At 45.9% G+C, this 16119-nt stretch overlaps 1 protein-coding gene across 16 annotated transcripts in view; it reads left to right on the forward strand.

Annotated features, from left to right (window-relative positions):
• DLGAP1 (DLG associated protein 1) overlaps window positions 1-16119 on the forward strand; it is a gene marked incomplete at its 5' end in the record, with an annotated part of 765236 nt that overhangs the window by 614963 nt on the left and 134154 nt on the right. The window lies entirely within an intron of this gene.

The raw sequence follows: 16119 nt of genomic DNA on the forward strand, positions 1-16119 counted from the left end.
CCACCCTACTCAGACTTTCAAAAAAGCGAGCTTTGGGGACTTCTTGGAGTCACTTAGTCCTTTATTCCAAGGTGGCCATGGCATGACTCTTCCAGGAAACCAAAAATACCCTGTTAATTTTAAAAATTAAATTAAAGGGAGACTGCCGATGGTCAAGTCATATTGACTATGCATTTATGAGTTTTAGTACAACAAAAGGCAGGTTTATTTCGCTAGTTTAAAACCCTGCCGTATATAAACAGTTTCTTCCTCTACACTGTAATTTTGCAGAGGAACTATATCTGTGTGTGCACATTTTAGGTGCAGAGGCACAGGAGAGCTCAAATCGTGTCCATGGCTCGGAACCTGCGTAATGGCACAGGCTTGAGCTATGTGTGTCTATATAAAAACTGAACGCCAAGAGGAAAACCCCTCCGTCTTAACTGGGTTTAACTTTATGCTTGACCTCGTAAACTCCTGTAAAGCGATTGTACGAAAACAGCATCAAACTTAAAGAGTCACGATAAATAATGATGAGTGAATTAGAAACGCCTGCGCCAGGATAGCAGATCAATAGATTGCCGATGAGTGAACTAGGAACGCCTGCGCCAGGACGTCAGACCGTTCTGTATCAGTGCTGGGGGGTCAGGTGTCAGCAGTAGCCTGGCATGGTGGGGTCGCCTGGGATTCCAGCCCTTGGAAGGCTGAGTCAGGAGGGCAGTAGATTTGAGTCAAACACATCATAGCTAAGACCTGTCTCAAAAAAAAAAATTTAAAGGCAGTAATTATCATCCGTTCTAACTTTAGTAGTAAGTCCTCAAAAACACCTACTAACTAGAGAAAAATGACTGAGGTAAGGATTTGTAAAAACCATAGAAGCTGAACAAAGATTTTTATTTATTTATTTATTTTTGTCATGGAAAACTGAGCTGTTCATGCTAGAAGCCTTTTTCAGTCTCCAGCTCTGTATCATGAGCCTGGCCATCTCACATCCAGACCAAAGACAGTGGAGTAGACATACCTTACTTGACAGGAAATCCCCCAAGAGCACTGTCAGACAGTACTCATGAATGAAGGAAAGGTGACTCATGAAGTGTTCGAAATAATGTCTTTTAAAAATCAGTCACGGTGTGTTTAACGTCGCGTCATGCGTGTGGCTTTGAGGGCCTGCTCTTCTGCAGCTTGTCAGTGTGTGTCTGCTGGTGTCCCCACCCCCGTGCCCTCTCCCCCAAAACCACCCTTCCCCAGTGTTGGGATCATTCCTCTCTAAACACTGTACCGCCCGCCCGCCAGAATCGCTCCATAAATACAAATAACTCAGAGCATGGCCCAGGCAGGACCGCCCTGGGAGACAGTATGCAAAGGGAGGCTCTCCAGCTTCCTGCCCTCCCTGACTCAGGCTAAGGTGAGGAGAGAAAGTGGCCGCTGGGAGACTCTGACTGGCCACGCCCAGCTCCCCTGTCAGAACACCTGGTGGCTTTGGTCACCCGCAGACGGTGGTTTTGCACTCTCCACGCAGGTCTTCTCAGGGCTGCTGACACTCACAGTTGACCTTATCAACTCGCTCTCTCTGGAGACCTCCAGAGTTCAGACCTTAGTAAGGTGGGCAAATGAAATCCAGGCCTCCCAGTTAATTGCAGGTAGGTAGTGAATAATTTTACGAGAAGCCCAAATGTTGGACAGGGGAAGAAACCAGACCGTAGGATCTTGTGACATGCAACCAGTGAAAAATGAGACTAACCGCCTGAACACACCAGGCCTTGTGTTGGGACTCATACTGGCTGACAGCAGCCAAATGGCCCAGAGGTGACCAGGAGATTTGCTTGAACAAAGGAAGGGTCAGACTTTTGTTAATTTTTCTAGAGTGGGCTAAGTCTTGGTAACCATCAGTTATGGGCATGGTTTCAATGTCTATTTTCCTCTTCGTATGCAAGCATTCTGCCCTCTGGGTGTGCAAACTATGAGAAAGAGACTTAAATCTGCACCTGTTGAGTTGCCCCAGCTATTGGCAGAACAGCCTGGGTTCAGGTCCTGCATGCTGGGGACTAGTCACAGGGCTGTTAGGGTTTTCAGAGCTATTAAGTCCCACCTGTTGCTGGCATCTTTGTCGAGGCCTCATCATTTGGTTGGTCATTATAATAGGGATGAGGGATCGTAGGTGCTGGAGGAGAAGGGCAGGATAAAATAAACATACCCACCCCAAGGAGTAGTACACAAGATTTGCTCTGTATTATAGTTTTGGACAAAACATTTCTCAAAAGGATGGACATGGCTAAATGCAGAGCCGAGCAGAGTCTGACTCAGAGGTTGTAGCAACAAAAGGGACAGACCCAATGTGGCGACAAGGATGCCAGACCTTTTATCCCATTTTAATCATTAGAAATTAGATACCACGGGCCCTAGGAAGGAGTCGATGCTTTTAGCACAAGCAGGCTCCTGTTTCTGAGAAGTAACCTAGACAACGTTATCATAACCAGCAGGCCAGAGGCGTTATCTCCAGCAACCCAGCGGAAGCTGATAATTCATTGCTCAGCTGTGTGACCTCCAGCATTAGTGACTATTGGTCAGCTCTACACAAATGCTGGGATTATGCTGGGCAGGTGGCGGGGTGTCTGAACTGATACTGGTGGTGTTTTGTGGCGTGAGGTTTTCCCTTGGTAGCGGCTGCCTTTGTCTTGGTCTCTGTGAGCCCATTTCAAACCCTGCTAGGTTTAGCTTGGCCATAAGGAACTCCAGGACTTAACATTCTGGCCTGTGGCCTGATCTGGCATTTGATGACCGTGATGCTTTAAAGGTCCCGAGTGTATTTGTCTCTTGCTGCTTTACAGTGATCTCTTTGTACCTCAGGAAATGCGTATAGTGTGGCAGTCCTCAGAGTCCTCACTAGACTACAATGCTGATTAGGAGATAAGGTGCCTAGGAGGGGGCCCTATGTTGTCCCACCTAGGCCTGGAGTTGACCCCAAGGGGGGTCTTTAACAGGGGAGCCTGTGAGAGAAACCTCCCAGATCAGGAACAGTAAGTGAAGGCCACAGAGACAGCTGCTCCCTGCCCCTGTCCACCTGCAGCTGTCTGGGTGGGAAGGCTCCGTGCTCTGTGGCTCAGCACAGGTGAGGAAGAGCTGTGCACACCATGGCAGATTTTCACACAAGGAAGCTCTTAGCTTCACTTTCAGGCATCAAACCAAACATTAACTAAACGTTATGGAAAAATAAGCAGATTCAAGAAAAGCATTATAGTGTATTCTGAGTAAATCTATCCGATGTTTAAGAGCATAGCATGAAAAAAATCCAGGTATTACGTTTCACAGTCCCCATCTCACTGATTTGTTCTTTCTGAAAGGGATGTGTAATTTGTATTACGAGGTTATCTGCCTCTTGTCTTCCCCACCTCCGTCCCGGGTCTTTCTCTTTTCTCAGTACTAGCATATTAGGACTTTGCTGTTGGTTTTTACTGGCAGCTTCTTTCTCACACCAAAGCAAATACAATTTCTTGTTTAAAAAAAAACCTATTCTCATAGGATTTACTAATGTTCTAAAGTGTGCGCTCACCTGTGGTGATCAGGAGTGACTTTGGTATGGTTCCCACACATCCTGTCAGCCTACGTCAAGGCTGGCAAGGCCAATGAGGATTCCCTGCTTTTCTCCCTTGGTTCTTTATTCTTGGACACTAATAGCAGGTTCCATTTTGCCCACAAGTCCTCCATGCAGAAGAAACACTTCATTTCTGCCATCTGCTGCTAGTAGCTGCCTTTCCCCGCCCCCCCCCCCCCGAACAATGGTCTACGTGCTAAGACTTTGATTTTTATAACTTGTCCATTTCAACACTTAACGTGTCCCACAAAACATCCCATTGATCCTTCCTCTTCCAGCCTTGACCTTTATGCATATTTGCTGAATGAACTACTAAACAAAGGTCCATGGAAGGTTCTTGTGCCACATAGAAGAGCTGTGCAGTCAGCTGTAAATAGCTGTAGGGACCTTCTAGATAGGTTGTCATGTCTGCTCAGATCACAGTATGTCAGGGACTTAGTGACCGAGCTTCATTCTCCCACTGATTTGTTGACTTTGCAGTTTGTCTGTGAGAGACTCGTGTGTTCTCTGAGCCCATAGTCGCCCAGATCACTCTCAATCCTATAGATCGGATAAATTTATAACAACTCCTCATGCCTGTGGGATATTCCCTAATGCTTTGGTACAAGTGCATTCTGTGTCATCAGTCGTACAATTAACATCTCCCGCCTTCCCCCACCAAAAAAAAATTATTGTTTCTTTGTGATAAGAATATTTCTGAACTGAGTATGGTGCCACACACCTGTAATCCCAGCACTTGGGAAGCAGAGACAGGCAGATCTCTAAGTTCAAGGCCAGCTTGGTCAACAAAGCAAGCTCCAGGACAGCCAGGGCTACACAGAGAAACCAAACCAAACAACAACAGAAACGGTATTGTACCTGTTTTGAAATACACAATGCCCATTGCGTTACAGGTGGCCTGCTGTGCACTGGGGTTTTGGAGCTTTCCCCTTCTGCCTGCGTCAACTGTAACAAGCCAGACATAAACGGACAGATGCCCCATGTCCTCGCTCACATGTAGAGTCTAAGGAAGTTGGATTTCACAGAAGCAGGCAGCAGAACAGTGGGCAGCATAGGCTTGAGAGGACGGAGGAGGTGGGCAGAGCTTGATCTATAAGGAAAAAAAAATCTCTCCAAGGTTTATATAAGCCACTGTTGATTAAGATCAGAGCCATGACAGGAAAGTAAAATGACAAAGTGAGATGATTAACTTCATGTCTGAGAAAAACAAATGCTCTTGCGTCATTGACCTGAGTATTTCTGGTAACAGTAGACTTTGCTGGCCCAAATAAACCCTGACATCTCCACAGCATCATAGACTGAGCCTGCTTCTTACAGAGAACTCCAGGGCAGGCTTTCTTTTTAAGTCTGCAGACTGACATCTAGGCAGGTGCTCTGTGTCTGAGTGCAGACTGACTTCTGATGATGCCAATAGCCTGAATAGAAAGAAATATGACATCATAGCCGTATGTGGCTGCACACCAAGGACAGATATGTGGTGATGTGTGTAAAAAGAAAGAAAAAAAAAAACACAGACAGTCCTCAAACATACTTGTAATTTCCACACTTCAAAGGCTAAGACAGGAGGATTGCAAGTTCAAGACCAGATTGGGCTACACATGAGACCTTGTTCCAAAGGAGGAGGAGGAGAGGAGGAAGAGGAGGGGAAAGAGGAGGAGGGGGAGGAGGAAGAGGAGAGGGAAGGAGACAAGTGGCAGCAGCAAGCATTAGGACTCCAGGCAGTCACAAAGTCAGGATGAAAGTCCAGGTTGTCAGAAAAAAGCCCTTTGCACCAACTAGGCCTGCACCTTTTGCACCGACAGGCCTGTGCCCTTTGCACCAACCAGGCCTGTGCCCTTTGTTGTACGGTTATAGGTTTAGTGTGACTGTCTTTGTAAACTGAAACCAGAGTTGCAGCCTCTCACATCGGACTCACTGAAGTCTCAGATTTCAGAGTTCACAGCTTCCTCCCAGGCACTGAGTTAATTATAAACTCCTAATAAAGCAGCCATGGACGGTGAGAGGCACACCCAGATATCAAGCAGAAGCCTTCCAAACAAAGCCCCTTTGTGTTCAGTTCAAGATAAAAATGAAGTAATAAGCGTTGGGATAGTGCCTGGCCCGGGTTCCTTGTCCTCTGCTAATGACATCTCTGTCTTTGAATCTCTCCACGCAAAGCTAGATGACTGTCTACCTACACACACCTTGGGAAATTTAGCCAAAAAGAAAGAAAAAAAAATTTCCCCTGGGGTGGCCCACTCTACCTGTGAGATGACCCAGCCTGGTCTATCGGACATCTGAAAAAAACTGACAGGAACTCTCAGAAGAGTGTACGCTAACGATCCCTTTGTCTTGGGAGCACGCCAGATGGGATTCCTCTACCGTATTAAAAAAAAAAAATCATGAAAATGAAAAATACCCTAAGGTGACGTCAAGCATATTTTAAAATCTGAAGAACACCAGATGTTTTCATCTCACGGGGCATTCTGAAGTACGTAAGGCATCTCGTGAGAGTGGACGGCCCATGCCTTATGTAGCTGGCCAAGAGTCCACCTTTGCTCAGGGAGGATTGTCCTGAGCAGAGAGTGAACGCCCCCGGGGCTTCCGGAGTGGCAGGAAGGGCAGCGCAGCTCAGAGGAGATTGGTGGGGATAACACATCAGAATGCCTCTACCATGGCTTTGATTTCAGAGCTCCCAGCCTGGTTTAGTTTACTGACAATGATCATGGCTTGCCCCTTTGCACACAGGCTACTCCTTGACACAAGCATTGTGTGTCAACTGCGTAACTATCTCACAGAAATCCTAATGAATACCTGTGACATGTATGTGATATTTTCTTTATTGCACAGTTAAGAAAGAATAAGGTCGAGAGAGATGGCTCAGCAGGTAGGACCTTGTTTAAAAATGCATGGACACCTTAAGGTCTAAGTTTGGTCCTTGGAACCCACTTAAAGGTGGAACAAAAGAAGCATCTCCACAGAGCTGTGCTCTAGCAACCACAGAGACCCCAGGGCATTTACACACACACACACACACTCACACACACACACTCACACACACACACACACACACACACACACACACACAGGCAAACAACAAGAAGAATAAAAATAGCAATAATTATAATATAATAAATACAATAAAATGTTAAAATTTTAAGAAAATTAAACGTTTATACACCTTGATCAGGTTTCATAGGTAGGAAGTGACAATGGAGGCTCTCAAATTATTTCTGTAACGTCTATAAATATTTTAACAAGTAAAATGTACTCTAAAACAACAGCATCTGTTTCTGTAATGAGAAACCCAGGAGATTTTCCTCCTATTCTTTCTTCTCATAAATATTCATTTAGCTTCTACCAAATTTGAAAACTGTATTTTCCTTAAGTTTTTCTGAAAACCTCTCTTTTACAAAGAAAATATTTCAAGTGGATTGGGGGGTGGGGGGCGAGGCCAGCCTGGTCTGCATAGTGAGTTTCAGGGCAGCCAGAGCTACACAGTAAGACCCTGTCTGGAAAAGAAACAAAAACAAAACAAAAATGAAAATGAACGAAAACACTTTGCCCACACATTATTGCCAAGCACTGTCATGTTGCCTTGCCTGTAAAATAGCTGTTTACAGTCTAAGTTAACGGCACTGACAAGTAGAGAAATTGTTAAATGAATAAAGAAACAGCCTATTAAAAAAAAGAAAACACCCTCTGGGTTTCAAATTTCCTATCATATTTTGTTGTGCTGACACTATGATGGATTTAAAGATCAAATGACCAATCCTGTCGAGCCACAGGGCTGCCAAGCAGCTCTGACTGGGAAAAGGAATTTCTGCCAACTAGTATGCAAACCAAGCAGGTGGCAAATGCTGCTTTGTGGCTGGTGGGAAAGACAGGAGTCTCTGTGCTTGTGTTAAGTAAGAAAAGGGTCCTGCGGCATTTAATCCTGACATGACAGGTCTCTTTAATGACCCAGTTACAAAAGTCAGAAACCACAAATTAGTAAATTAGGGTCTTTCAATGTGATGATTTGTCAGACCGAAAATTTCTAAATTAAAAAAAGAATAGTAATGTGAAAATATAGCACCTAAAAATCTCACCATTTTACTTTTATATATCTATAGATAGCATTAAAAAAAAAAAACTTTTTGACAGGGTCTCATTGTACCCCAGGCTGGCTTCCAGTGTACTAACTAGCCAAGGACGACCTTGAACTTCTGACCCTTATGCCACCTCTAGATTGTGGGCGTGTGGGCATTCAACAGCACAGCATTTATAGGGTGCTTAGGATCAAATTTAGGGGGTCTTGTAAGTGCTGGGTAGATAGTCTACCAGTTATACTGTAACCCCACGCCTGAGACAAGTAGCATGTGGAACCCATTACTTTGTATAACTTTAAATGATTTTTAAAATAAATAAATTTCTCCTCAACTCTAAAAGACAGATGATAAGGAGGGAGGGAGGGAGACAGTCCACAGTCAGTCGTGCAGATTGGACCGGTTCACAGTGAGGTTCAACAAAGGCACAGCTGGGAGCCACACCTATAATGAATGCTGATATTAAGCAGCACTGTAAAGCCCCTCTGACAATGGCGAACTTAGCTCCAGGTGCTGAACCCACGGCCTACCCCAGGTTTTGCATTTCTGCCGTGAGCCTTTGCAGCGCTCATTGTCCTTGATTGAAAACGGCCACGCCGAACCGAGCAGCCCTGGGACTTTGCCCTACTGGCACGTGAAACAGCCTCATATTTGTCTTAATGACAAATAAAGGCTGCGCAGCCACGGGTTCCTCTGAATCGCGCCTTCGCTCTCTGCCGATCCCCTGTAGCCCCACAGGCCTGTTTGTACATACCTCTTCCTTCCGGTTTTCAGTATTACTGGCAAATTCTAGTACTGATCCCAGTAATTTCTAATTTAAATGACAGAGTGTAATAAATCATCCAATTTACCTCTAAAACATACGACACACTGTCAAAAAATGTGATTTTTATGCCTAGAGTATTTTATGACTTCAAGGAGACACACAGTAGTGATCTTCTCAGTCTGCTTAGCCAGGTGCAGCTTTGGAGATGGGTTGGGTCTCATTGGCACAGCCGGTCATCTGGGTTCTCGGGCAGGACTAGCACCCTGTCTCTTTAAGACTAACCTTGAGTTTCTTTTTCACCCACTTCCTGTATTCCCTTATATACCCCATCCACCCCGCAGGACATTTGAAGAGAAAGGTTTTTTTCCCCCTTCTCTCCTCTAAAATGTCAGTTGTGGCCAGCAGATCATAATGAGACTTTAAACGTTTGCCTTTATTATTTTTATGGAACTTCTTTCTGTCACCTTTTGTTTTAAGGTTTTTATTCAGACGCAGCTATGGGATGATGTGTTGTATTCCTAGCTGTCATGGGGCCAAGGCTGGCAGATTGAGGGTTGGAGACCCGCATGTTCTAGATCAGTCTGCACCACACAGCTAGACTTGGTCTCAAAAGAGAAAGAAGGGGCAGAGGGAGAGAGGGAAGACAGACGCCGGGAAGGAAGAAAGGATGGAGAAGAAATGTGGATTTATAGGAAATTACAAAAAGCATGTAGATTCCTTACAGCTTTTCCGTTTCCTTCAACACTAACATTATATGAGCCCAAGGTCCTATAAATACCAGTGTAGGACAGAGTTCATACTTTATCACTGGTGTGGATTCCCATAAGCACCATGCATTCAAGATACAGAGACATTTCATCATCATGAGGAGTAGCCAGTGTCCACATTCTGCCAGTTTAAATGGATGCCACAGAGCACACACTTGGCACATGCTTGGCACACACCAAGAGCTAGGTTCACTATACAACACCAGAGGAAGGAAAAGAAGAGCTGGGAAAGAGAAGTTTCCATAGGTCGTGATTAACTAAGGTTGAGTTTGGTGCCTGGACCAAGGGTAATTGAGGATACCCTCTAGAAAGATACTTGTTTTATTGCTGTTTCTCCTAATTATAAGAATCCTACAGTGAATCAAAAAAATTTAATAGTAGAAGGCAGAAAAAAGGAGATTTTTTTCAATTTGTCCACATTAGGAAGAGGGATGAGGAGGACCAGCGGCTCTGCCCGAACCTTGTCTTCATCTTCAGGGTCTGGAGGTGACACTAGAAAGCCAAGGAAATAGACATCTAAGTGGTCCTAGTCAAGGTGTGGCCCTGCCCACTGCTGATTCATGCTTGGCTGGGCTTTAGGTTCTTCCTATATGGAGTAGCACACCAAGACAGTACGACTGTGCAGACTCTCTTTCCTGGAGCTGACCTTTTCCTAGCGTGAGATTCGTAGGGAAACTTCCTTTTATTTGGGGTTCATTGCTTGTTCAGTCAGACTGAGACACAGGCCGGTTACAGCCTCTCACTTTCTGTCTTAGCGCCTCTGTCGCGCGGTGGAATTTGTCTGTCCGTCTGCAGCAGTATAATAAATGGAACGCAAGAACTGGCCAAGGCCAGAACACAGTTAGCACCAGGTGCTCGTGCGTAGAGAACCTTTTTCATGACCACTTGGCTTTGGGGTTCTTTGGGGATGGCTACACAACCAACATCCTGTTGGATTGAGACCAGGGTCTTGTCAGGAAGCCTAGGCTGGCCTCAAGCGTACAGCTTCTGCACCCCGAGTGCCGCTTAGGGATAGGAATTGCTGCACAGAGAAACCATCGTCAAAGCCCCTTTCCTTCATGCTCCTCCACTGTCTGGAGCCAGCTGTTGGGGTTCTGTGGATCTGGGGGGTGGGTTTCTCCCTTTAGATGTCAGTAGCAGTTGATTTACAAACCACAATTGCAGATGGCTTCTGAGAGATCGAGCATGTGACAAAGGGCTAAAGCCACATCAAACAAGCCCGCCGGGGTCTTGGAAACATAAATCCGTGTCTTTGTAGTCCTTGCTCTGACAAGAGGGAAAGCTCTCCGAGACTTGCTCTAAGATTACCTGTGTTCCCACTGGCAAAACTCCCTCAAACAATTATGGAGATCCACGGCCATGCTATAGCAGAACAGCGCAGGGCACCTATGTTTTCAGGGGTTGGGGAGAGCTTTTGGGAAAACAGAAAAAGTGAAGTGCAAAGAGGGTGCGCAGGAAACCATAGCCCGTGCGATGGCTGGGCATGTTGCTCGGAAGCAGAAAAATAAAAGGCGGTATTGGTAAATCTACCCTGAAAACATCTCTCTTCATGAGGCACCATCCGGAGCTTATTTGGATCCCGCACCGTCTTTGTGCGCAGCTCTGCTTCTCTGGGAGAACGGTGCTCCTGGCCAGGCAGCGCGTCCCCTGCAGCTCTCCTGCCTCACGGTCTCAGACCTCTCTCTTGACTTTGACTCCCTGCTTGCTTCCTTCCTCCTCCTCCCGGGGACAGTTGAAGCGTGTAGCCATTTCACACTGAGAGATCACATGACACATGTCAGGATGAAGAACAAAGCCATGCCGAACACTTCTCCCTTCTCTAATATATGTGCTTCTGGAAATCTCTATCTGAGAGAACATGGCATGGCTGAGACCCCAGAAACCAACAATAACTTTCCCTTAAATCAGAGGCTTACAAAAAAAATTTCACAGACGGCTGATGTCTCTCAGCCAAATCTTGCTTCAGCCGCCCTGTGAATCCTTCATCCAAGCAAAGAGAATGGATATCCTCCGCAGTGTTGTGTGCTGACTTTAATACTGTTGTATTTGAGGGTGGGGTTGGGATGGTGTATGCATCTGTGCAGTGGTCCGTGTAGGCACACATGGGTGTCAGAGCTTGTCTCTCCTTATGTTTTTAAGATAGGGGCTCTCGCTGAACCGGGGAACTCACCATGTCAGCTAACCTGGCTGCACGGTGAACTCTAGTTTCCCAGAACCCTCCACCTTCCACCTAGCTTTTACGTGGACCTACTGAGGGTTCCTGCTCTGGTCCTCCTGCTTGCCCAGCAGCCATCTCCCCAGCCCCATAGGCTTAGTTTTAAAGCCCACATACAGTGTATCCGCTGACACTTTTAAATCTGCTAGCGCACCTACTGTGTGTGCTCATGCTGAGCGTGTCTAACAGAAGGGTCTCACCCACACGTGATGGCCGCCGTGACTGTGCCATTCGTATAAGTTTATGTTTTAGTCCAGAACCTTCTTTGGGGGACATCTCTCCATCCGCCTCCAGCACTGGACCCTCCATCCTTGTGTCAAGACAGCTTTCTGAGACAATCAACTTTATAACGAGAAAATCATTGTTTTGGGCTCATGGTCGGTGGCCAGTTGTCCTTGTTGTTTTGGGCCTGTGGCAGGGCAGTACATCAACGGTAGGAGCAGATGGCAAAGCCAGGCCCTCAGCTCATGGCCAGGAAGTAAGAGAGAGGGAGAAAGTGGGTTCAAGGTCCAGAGTGTCCCTTGAGGTCACTATCAGTGCCGTTTACTCACTATGCACCTCACTGACTCCACTACCCAGCAGCGCTAGTGCAGAGTTGTGTGCTGCCTCATACACATGCCGGGGACTGAACTTAGGTCTCTGCAAGAACAGGGTTCCCTGCCAAGCCATCTCTCCAAACAGCAAGGAAGGTGTGGGCCTGACGTGATGAACTCAAATTACACTTATTTTTGACACATAAACCCTTTTCCCCTCGAACATACCAAAATTATGTATCTTCTTTAATGTGTTAAGGGGTCAGGGAACATGGCTCATGGCTCACAGAGACCAGTAACTCCAACTTCAGGGCACCTGCACACATCTGTGCATACCCACATACGTACACATAGTTAAAAATAAAATAAATCTATTTTTAGAAAAGGGTGGTCTGACAGACGTGTAGTACCCAGATGAGCTTCTCGCCGAGAAGCCTCCTCAGGCATTACCATCACCACGCCCCCCACAGCAAGTGGACATTGCCGCACGCGACTGCGTGCTGTCCTCACCAGTCACCTCGGTTCTCCTGTACGTCTCACAATGAACAGTCACTTTCAGAGTCGCCTTTATCTTTGGATTTCCCGTACATTCATTTCTATGTTTCCACGTATGTCATAGGCTAAAAGATAGGCTTGGTCAGGTAACTGAAGACTGACTTAAAATATCAATTCTGAGCCTTCTGCAAGATAGTCAAACCACGGCCACCCACTGAATAGCTGCAGCACACATTAGTCAACTTACAACTACCTGGAACTTTGTGTGGCATAAACACACACACACAGTTAATAAATAAATAAAATCAATTTTAAACAGGAAATCAGCAAACAAATACTATGCCCTTCACAGCCTTATTTCCACATACTATCCCTCTAATACACTGCTTGGCATTCGGTTCTTCTGGTTAAACTCAATTCTCCTCTTGAATTTCACAGCAAAAAAAAATTCTTTTTGCCCACATTCCTAGATTCATTAGTACCAACAGTGTCAGCATTCTTATTCTCCTTTTGTTTTATTTTGTTTTGTTTGTTTGTTTGTTTGTGGGGTTTTGTTTTTTTGTTTGTTTGCTTGGTTGGTTGGTTGGGGTTTTTTTGGAGGGGTTGGTTTTGGTTTTTGAGACAGGGTTTCTCTGTGTAACGGCCCTGTTTGTCCTGGACTCGCTTTGTAGACCAGGCTGGCCTTGAACTCACAGCGATCTGCCTGCCTCTGCCTCCCGAGTGCTGGGATTAAAGGCGTGCGCCACCACGCCCGGCTGCCCTTCTTAATAGAAATCTCTACCAACTTCTCATTCAGGAGCTTTTCTTTTTCTAACCATGAAATATATGAGTCCCTCCTCCTCTTTTCTACATGGGATGAGACCCATGATGGATGCCTGACTCCACACACATGACTGAACACACATATCCTATTTTTCTTCTGTGTGTGTGTGTGTGTGTGTGTGTGTGATGGCTTGGATCTAGACTGTCCTAATGGGCTTGAGTTTTAAGCATTGAGTTTCCAGTTACTTACTGGTTTTGGAGGCTGTGGAATCTTTTTTTTTTTCCAGTATTCTTTATTTTTATATTATTAATTTATTCAGATTACAACTCAGTTGCCATCCCATCACTTGTATCCTCCCATTCCTCCCTCCATCTCACTTTCACCGTATTCCCCTCCATTAGGTCTATGACTGAAGGGGACCTCCTCCCCCACCATAGGGTCATAGGAGATGGGGAAATAGAAGGCTGTGGAATCTTTAAGAAGTGAGGCCTACCTTCAAGAAGTAGGCCACTTGAGGCGGGCCTTGGGTGTTTTATCCCAGCCTTGCGCCTCTACTGTCTCTGCGGTGTAAGTCCACTGTTGCAGGTTCCAACTCCGGTCAACATGGCCCCCACATCATGATGGACCATGTCCTTTGCACCTGTGAGCCAAAGTAAACTCCTTCTCCTCCTTCAAGTTGCTTCTCATGGGTAAAACATGATAAATATTAATTTATTAATTAGGCACAGTAAGAGATTAGTGATGACTAATAATAAAAACGAGCCAGGCACGGCGGCCCTTGCCAGTGATCTCGGGATTTAGAAGGCTCAGCCAGGAGAATTGCAGGTTCAAGGCCAGACTGAGCAAAGCCCTCTCTGGAAGAAGCCGAGGCCTCGGGTGTAGCTCACCGGTTGGGTTCCTGCTTGCTGTGTGATCTCTAGTACCAAAATCACATTTAAAAAAATTAACAAGGGGTGCTGGGGAGGTGGCTCAGTGGTTAAGAGCCATCTGCTCTTCCAGAGATCCTGAGTTCAATTCCCAGCAACCACATGGTGACTCACAACCATTTATAATGAGATCCGGTGCCCTCTTCTGGCCTGCAGGCTCACATGCAGGCAGAACACACTGTAATAAATAAATAAATCTTTTTTAAAAATAATAATAACAAGAACAGGCACGAATTGTGTGTTTCTAGAACTTCCCAGTTAATATCCTGTTGGCTCTGGGTAACCATAGAATTTAAATGAGGGCTTGCTTTTCTGTATTTCTTGCTTCCTTGCCTTGGCCTCAGAATGGAGTCCCAGCTCTGCTGTCGAAGCCTCCTGGGTTTTTCTTTGCATCCAGGTCAAACATCACTCATCCAGCCATCAGCATTTATTTCTGCATCTCACGTGTACGGGTGTTCTTCGGGCTTTGTCATCACGCTGCCTGAGCTCAGAACCAATATTTCCATTTTCAGGGTCCCCTTAGATTCTCACCCTGTGTTAGTCAGGTTCCCATTAACAAAACATGTGAAATGATCAACTTAAGAGGAGGGAAGGGTCAGTTTGGTTCATCTTTCAGAGTCTGTGGCTGATTGTCAGTGGGCCCATTGTTAGGGCATGTAGTGGTGAGGCCCTCATGGCTCCACATGGGAGGGCAAGGCACCCTGGCATCACAGGGAGCCAGGAAGGAGCATCCAACATGTCCTCCAAAGACCTAACTTCCTTCCATCAGACCACGCCCCCTGAGTGTTTGGCTATGTCCCAGAGCCACCATAGACCAGAGCCCAAGCATTAGCATGGGGGTGTGGTCCTCTGGGGACAACTCGGATGCGATGCCCAATATGGTGTGTATCTATAAGCACTTCAGGTACCATCTCCATATTGCCTTTGCTCTGGAGCTGTGGGTACGTGAACTCTCCAAGGAGCCCAGGAAAGGGTCCAGCCTGTGCTCACTAGGCACATCACACTCCTGAGCCTCAGAACAGAAGGCCCCATCTGTGTTCATCTTCCTGCAGGCTCAGGGACCAGTGATAGGAGCATGGTGGCCATTTAATTATCATCCAAACCAGGACATTTTTAAGTGGGGGGTGGGGGGTGGGAAAGGCATCAGTAACAAGTACCCTGCAGTATGGGCTGGAGAGATGGCTCAGAGGTTAGAGCACTGACAGCTCTTCCAGAGGTCCTGAGTTCAATTCCCAGCAACCACATCCATCTATAATGTGATCCGATGCCCTCTTCTGGCCTACAGTTGTACATGCAGGCACAACATTTTAGACATAATAATAAATAAATCTTTAAATAACTATCCTGCGGTAAACGTGCTGTTTGGAGTCTGGAATTGTATTAGTGTTGAAGGCCCACCATGATGCTGTGTTGTAGCACTTCTTTGCTGATAGTCTACTCTGAGTGGTCTCTTATAAGGAACTGCACTGTCACTAAGAAAAGTGACACATTCAATGCCAACTCCTTCTAGCAGATAATACTTGTTAGCTGTGCCCAAAGCAAGTGAGACTCCATTTAAACCCCTGGAAGTTTCCCAGTGAGCAATCCGAAACATTGAAAATCTTTCTTTCCCCAAAAATAAATTGGATTTGTCCCTTCATTTATTTTAGATTCTCTTCAGATAGCCCCACAGATGGTTTGCTGAAGTAGCCATGCCAACAAATCTGTTTGGATCAAAAGAATTAAAGATCCCTACCGTATTATGTGCCTTTCTTTTCTGATGAATATCTGGATTTCTGAGTTGGGTGTGGTGAGGCATGCCTGTCGGTCCAGCCCTTGAAAAGTAGAGTCATTTAAGGCCAGCCTGGGCTATATGGGGACCAGGTTTACCATCTTTAAAAAAAAAAATCTAGGGGGTTATGTAATGGTTCAGGGGGTAAAGGTACTTGCAGACAAGCCTCACAGCCTCAGTTCCATTCCCAGGACCCACATGGGAGGGAAAGAGATAGAGAGAGACAGAGAGAGAGAGAGACAGAG

Source organism: Acomys minous (genome assembly GCF_964271855.1).
Source record: "Acomys minous genome assembly, chromosome: 4".
Taxonomy (NCBI): domain Eukaryota; kingdom Metazoa; phylum Chordata; class Mammalia; order Rodentia; family Muridae; genus Acomys; species Acomys minous.